Raw genomic sequence first — 7,599 nt, 5'->3', positions numbered from 1 at the left:
GTGGCCCCGAAATTTTCGCGCGGCCAAAAAACGCCCCCCCTCGAAAATTTACGCCGCCTGCTAAGTCCTTCCTTAAGCTTCATAAGCTTAAGCTTAATCACTTAAGCTTAAGCCACTGCAAGTCACACAGGGCAGACAAGTTGGCAAACTCCAGGTCCCGCACTTCTGAAGTTAAGTTCCGCAAGTCGACGGTAATCAAGTTCTGCAAGTTTTGCAAGTCGGCCTAAGTTCAGCAAGTCAACAACTCTGCAAGTCTGCTAAGTCTGCAACTCTGCAAGTCAGACTAAATCAGAACTGACTAGTGCTTAAAACTCCTAGAAGACTTGTTCGTATGCAAAAACTCTGAACTAGAAAGTTGTTCGCAGCAAGCTGTTCTACCTATCTACAAGTTCGTTGTAGTACTTTCAGCAAACGGAGACAGAAATATTGCAGATTTTCTGAAAATATACAAAGAAATACCCAAAAATACATAGCCTTGTAACCCCAAATTTGAGCTACGCTCATCCCGCTAACCTGATTTTGAGTGAGAAAGGTTTGTTGAGTTTTACAGGATGACTACCCCACATATGGATGATCCTATGGATGAAGACGACTTACCTGAGCCTACCATGGAACAAAAGCTGGATCTAATCATGCTACAATTGGAAGAAGAGCGAAGGGCTAGGCAAGCATTGCAAGCGCAATTGACAAAACTACAAAGAGCGTCCACCGATAAAGAAGAACCTCAAGCTGAAGATTTGATTCGATGTACCATCGACGCCACTCTTGAAGCACAAACCATTTGCAAGGAATCCAAGATAAGTAAACGAAGTTTCAAGTTTCGCACTTTCAATGGTATACGAGAAGGAAAGACTGTCTTATCATTCATTAGCCAGTTTGATGACTATTTCCATGAGGAAACTTATCCCGAAAAAGATAAAATCAAGTGTGTTACTAATCATCTGATAGACAGAGCATCACTTTGGTGGACTGTAGTCCGCAAGACCATAGAATGTCCTGCTACTTGGGAAGATTTCAAGAAGAAGTTCATGAAAATTTTCCTTCCACCGCAATTTCATGAGAAGGCTATCAAGCAATGGGATTTACTTCAACAGCGAGATCGTGAGCCTATTCCACAGTATACAGAGCATTTTTGGAATGCACTCCTACAGCTACGCATGCTTGAAGACGTACCAGAGACGACACATAAGCGGAAGTATATGTCTGGACTTCTTGGGCATTACTACGCTGAAGTGAACATGTTCAAGCCTGCTACCCTTGAAGACGCCATCTCCTTAGCTCACGACACTAAAGATAAGTTACGCGGAAGAGATCGACGACCACAGCCATTCCAAGCCAACAGTAATTATGGATCTAAACAATTCAATTCCAATTTTAGAAGGTTTAATCCAGGTCGTTTCTCATCACCATCTTTCCGCATGAATTGGCCTAAACCACCTGCATTACCATCCACTATCAATCCAAATCCTAAACCTATTCCACAAGCAAATCCAAATGTACCCAGACTTCCAGCCATTGCAAATAATGTGACCAAAGCCAAGCCAATAGTATGCTACAAGTGTCACCAGCCAGGGCATCTCGCAGCAAATTGTCATTCAAAGAAGCCACCAGCACATATCAACTACCTTGGATCCATGGACGAAGACGAGCATGAGGATATGCCGGATTTCACTGAAGAAGAGGATGATATTACTACTACTTCCGACACTTTACCAGGTATGCCTACTTCACATTCATTATTGACTATGAAATGTATGGTGCATGGAAAAGAAAGAACTATATTGCATGATGACGGTAGTACCCATGACTTTATTTCAGCAAAATTGGTAAAGGAATTGAAATTGCATACTGTACCTACGCATTATCGCATAAAAGCTGCATTTTTAGGCACTAGGTACAATGGCACACAAGAAGTTCAAGATTTAGAAATTCAAATTGGTTCATATATTGAAAGAAGAAATTTCTTAGTTGTCCCATTACAGTCAAGCGACATTATTCTAGGAATGCCATGGAGACACCAGCATAATCCAAATATAGATTATTCCACACACACAATGAATATTAATTTTCAAGGAAAATCTATTACATTATATGGTATGCATGCATCTCATATTTTTCCACTGCTTTCGCATACTCAAGCAAAACGTGCACTACGCAAGAATACTAAATCATATCTCATTTGGGTGAATGAATTGCACGCAAAGGAAAATCATATGCACCCTAGGCATAAGGAATTTCTTGCATATTTTAAGGATTGTTTTGCAGAAGACCTACCACCAGGTTTACCTCCTTCACGTCCAGAAGACCATAAGATTGATCTAATACCTGGCACACAACCACCTTGCAAAGCACCATATAGGCACAATCAAATAGAGCAAAAAGAAATCCAGAGTCAAGTTGAAGAATTACTAAATAGAGGCCTAATTCGACCTAGCATTTCTCCATTCGGTGCACCTGTGCTCTTAGTCAAGAAAAAGAATAATACTTATCGTATGTGTATTGACTACCGAGCATTAAATAAGATCACTGTAAAGAATAGGTATCCAATACCTAGAGTTGATGACCTTATGGACAAACTGCAAGGATCTTCTATATTGAGTAAAATTGACCTTAAGTCTGGATATCATCAGGTGAGGTTGGATAGATCCGACATATTTAAGACTGCATTCAAGACACAGTTTGGCCATTACGAATTCTTAGTCATGCCATTCGGATTAACTAATGCACCTGCTACTTTCAGTAGAATGATGAACCGTATCTTTCTAAAATATCAATATTGTGTGATTGTTTTCTTTGATGATATTTTGGTGTTCAGTCAAAGTGAAAAAGAGCATTATGAGCATTTATCATTAGTTTTTCAATTACTGAAAGAAAATCAATTGTTTGCAAATCCTGACAAGAGTGAATTCTTTAAGACAGAAATAGAATATCTAGGTCATATTGTATCAAAAGAAGGAATTAAAGTTGATCCTAAGAAAATTGATGCAATATTGCATTGGCCTGTTCCTAAAAATGTACATGAATTACGCTCATTCCTTGGTCTTGCTAGTTTTTATAGGAAGTTTGTACGTAATTTCTCATTACTTGCTTTACCATTAACCAAACTTCTTAAGAAAGGAATTGTTTATCAATGGACTGAAACTCAGCAGAAATCCTTTGATTTACTGAAACGTGCATTAACCAATGCCCTTGTTTTACAATTGCCTGACTTTAATAGACCATTCTTTCTAGTTGTGACCGATGCTAGCGGATCAGGAATAGGAGCCGTACTAATGCAAGACAACCATCCAATAGCATATTCTAGTTCTAAGCTGAAACCCTCTGAGCTCAAATATTCCACTTATGACAAAGAACTATTAGCAGTTGTACAAGCATTAAAACAATGGAAGCATTATTTAATGGGTTCAGAATTCATGATAAAGACTGACCAGCAAAGCATTAGACATCTACTTAGCCAACCCCAAATTTCTGACCGTCATATCAAATGGGCTTCCTTCATTCAAAGTTTTCATCCTATCATTCAATACCAACCTGGAAAAGAAAATGTAGTTGCTGATGCATTGAGTAGAAGACCTGCAATTCATAATATTTCCATCATATCTTTTGATTCTTTGATTGCTATGAAAGACACATACCACCAGGATATTACTTTTCATTCTGATTGGCAAAAATTAGTTCAAAATAATTTCATTCCTGTTGATTCATTGTCATATAATGATGGATTTATGTTCTTTGAAAAGAGACTGTGTTACTATTCCATTCCGATCTTTTGTTTTGAATGAAATTCATTGTCCCCCATATCAAGGTCATAGAGGTATCATTTCTACATTACGCATGTTAACTGAAGATTTTTATTGGCCGCATATGGATGCAGATGTATCTAATTTCGTTTCTGAATGATTGATTTGTCAAAGAATAAAGAGACATCATGGTAAACAGTATGGATTATTAATGCCTTTGTCTATTCCATCTAAACCTTGGGAACATATTTCTATGGATTTCATTACTGGTTTACCAAATACTAAATTTAACCATGACATGATTTGGACAATTGTAGATAGATTTAGTAAGCAAGCATATTTTATTGCATGTAAGAAAACTTTAACAGCATCACAAGCAGCACAATTATTTTTTAAAACTGTTTTTACTAACCATGGATTGCCAAAAGTGATTATTTCAGATCGTGATTCTAGATTTTGTAATAATTTTTGGATTACACTGTTTGCAAATCTAGGCACAAAGATTGATTTCTCATCTGCATTTCATCCAGAAACAAATGGACAAACAGAAGCCACGAATAGCACTATTCTAGATCTTTTACGTGCATACACTATCTCTAAACCTCAGACATGGGATACTCATTTGCATTTATTACAGTTTGCATACAACAATACACCGCACACATCTACAAAGAAAGCACCTTTTGAAGTTATTTATGGATATAGATTATCTACACCTGTTGCATCTTTGTCTAATAGAATTCAGAGTGCTGATGATATTGCTACTATGCATAACACTATTTTTTATGAGGTTAAGGATATGATTGCTAAAGCCCAACAATCATATACCAAACAAGCCAACAAGAAAAGACAAACCATGAATTTCAAAGTTGATGATTATGTTTGGCTTAGAATAGAAAAACGTAGACTGCAAAGTGTCGATAGACATCCAGTTGTCAAATTAGCTCCTAGATTCTATGGACCATTTAGAATTATTCATAAGATTAATGACAATGCCTTCAAGTTAGAATTACCATCTCATTGGAAAATTCATAATACATTTCATATTAGTTTATTGAGACCATTTAGAGGCCAATTACCTATCCACCCTGTTTATGAAAATCCACCTTTACTAGAAGAAGAGACTGAAATACTTGAACCAGAAGCTATCATAGACACTGACTACATGACCACTAGAACTGGCCGAAGGTATTCTAGATATCTAGTAAAATTTAAGAACCATCCTGTAGAGGAAGCACAATGGATGCACGCTAGAGACTTAAATGCTTTCCCCACTCTGTTAGCTCCACATTGAGCTAATAGCAATTGAGGTCAATTGCTATCCCACCCCGGGGGTATGATGCCAAGAGGCATATTCCACGGTGGATTCCGTGAGGTTTTACGGTGGATTCCGTAAACTTAGATGACCGGGGCTCATACACAAAGAGGATTCTTTGTGCGAGAAGTTGATGGGGACGCCTGTCCTTTTCGGGCGTTTCATTAATTTAGTGTGTACATGGGTGATTCCATAGCGGGTGATTCCGCAAAATGCATATTAAATTAATAAACGTTTATGAGTTTAGAGTGCGCACTCGTAATAAATTAAGGTTAGGATTTATTTCTAACCAGTTGATTTATTTATGTAGCTGAAGATTGCTAGGTATTCACTTTTGTCGGTTTAATTGTATTATTTTACTAACGATTGTGAATGCTTCAATTGATGTGTAGAGATAGCAGCAGTGGCGGAAGAAAGCATTGGAGTCTAGCGGGTATTGGACTTTTGGACTATATTTTGATAGGCGCCACGCCTATATTTTGTTATGTCTATTGAGACATCGATTATTTATTATTATTTTGTATGCGCTTATGCACCGGATATGTTATTTCTATTTGGACATTGAGATTGGCCGTGCGAGACTCTATGGGCACCGTCCATTAGCTTTATTTTCCTATTTTTATAGAAAGCAAACTCAAAAGCTAAAAGCTTGTCATATTTTTGTAATTGGGCTATTATTGAGCATGAAGATTGGAAATATACATTAAATACATGCTTTGTGAAGCGCTCACACAAGGCATGGGGGAGATTGAACCCAATTTGTCTCTTGCCTCTTGTCGTGCATGCTTTTACATTGTTTTTTGTGCAAAAAGGTAGAGTTCATTGTTCTTGGGGACCTTCAGGGATTCACTACATGAGCTATCTGCGACCGATCTGCGCACCAGTTTATGAGGAAGACCTCTTCTTTAATTGTGGTCCTAGTTTGGATATTGTGATCAATGATGAAACAGGACCCAGTCGCTTGTGGGGTATGTTATCAGAGCATGCAATATATGGCAGATGATGGTTGATATGGGCGATGCAAAGAGTAGCCGAGACTAATCTACCATTATTATCTTGGACCCATAGGTTAATTAGACGACATGTTATGCGTACGCCTCTTACTATCTATGAAGGAGGGATGGGTCATAACCTTATGTATTTAGTTTAGGGCTACGAGCCTATTTTTCCTCCTTGGAAAGGAACCTATTATTGTATATCTATGCTATTCCAGGGAGGGATGTGTAGGTGCTCTTTTGTTTGATTTCGTTAGGCCAAGAGGGCCCGTGTTGCAAGGTTTTGAATGTTTTATTTCGTTAGGCCAAGAGGGCCGATTAAGTTTTGCGGTGAAGTGTTTTATTTCATTAGGCCAAGAGGGCCAGTTGTCTGTTTAGTGCAGGTGCGGTTAATGGTTTCTTGTTTTAGTTTTGTGCTAGACAAGTTCGGAAGAAGAGCTTGGAAGGAGCCTTTTGTTGCGTGGAAGCTTCTCGTGGCCCTATCCAGGTGATACCTTTCCTTTATGAGTACTATGGTTTTTATGCTATATGTGTTTGTGTACTTGTTAAGGGGTTTTTCGTTTCTTGTTGGGGATCAGTGTCCAAGGCATGAAGTCCCAGGTTTAGGTTCAGTATGTTTGAGGGAGGTCTGAGTAGTCATTGCCTCCTGTAAAGACATTGTCAAGCATTGAAAGACCTGTTTTAGACGGTAGACCTAGTGACCCTGTTCTGCTAGCCTGCTAGGCAGCCGTTCTAGGAGTTCTTGTTAGTTGTGAGGCCGTTAGGAAAGCCTGCCAGAAGGAAAATAAAGATGATAAAGGGGAAAAAAACCCTACATATCTTAAAGACAATAAATAAATATGAAGGTATGTAAAAAGGGGTTCTAACCCCTATCAAAGAAAAGAAAGAAAAATTTATACACAGTTGATCATTGCCTTGTGAAGGCCTGGTAGGTTTCTGGGGACGAGTCAGACCCGGGGCCGATGCCTTGTCTTCCTAGGGGTGGCATCTTGCTGGAAAAGAAGAAATTAAGGAAGGTTGGAGTGAAAATAAAAGTGAGCATTAGAAAAGGATTAAGTGTCACCTTGCGAGGGCTTGATAAGTTCTTGGGTACCGAGACAGGTCCTGAGGCAAAGGTGTAGTATGTTGCAAAGATCCCTCAAAGTGACCCTTACTTTTTTCCTTTTCTTTCCAAATGCTATGCATGTCAAAACCATCTTTTTTGCCTAAAGTTGTAAAGAAAAATAGGAAGGAAAGCAAATTATTTAGTGTTTAATGTTTAGATTTTATATTATCTTCAAAAAAATATAAAAATGTACTTTTAACATGACTCCAATAATCCAAAAAATGATACTTGATTCACCTTCTAATTCTTCATCCAATGAAACAACTTTCTCTTTGTGTTTAGACCTTCGCTTTGTTGTACCAACCTCATTTAATTCACTTATATTACCTACGCAATATAAAGACAACAAAATAATAATTTAATAAATTGACTCGTCAAATGAAAATCCTAAACTCTATCATTCATGCAAATTGGCTTACCCTTGCTATGCTTCAATGCATCATC

The sequence above is a fragment of the Lygodium microphyllum genome, chromosome 28, assembly GCF_053477565.2.
Source record: "Lygodium microphyllum isolate KBCC chromosome 28, Lygodium_microphyllum_v1.1.10, whole genome shotgun sequence".
NCBI classification, from domain to species: domain Eukaryota; kingdom Viridiplantae; phylum Streptophyta; class Polypodiopsida; order Schizaeales; family Lygodiaceae; genus Lygodium; species Lygodium microphyllum.
Note: the sequence above shows the minus strand (reverse complement) of the source record.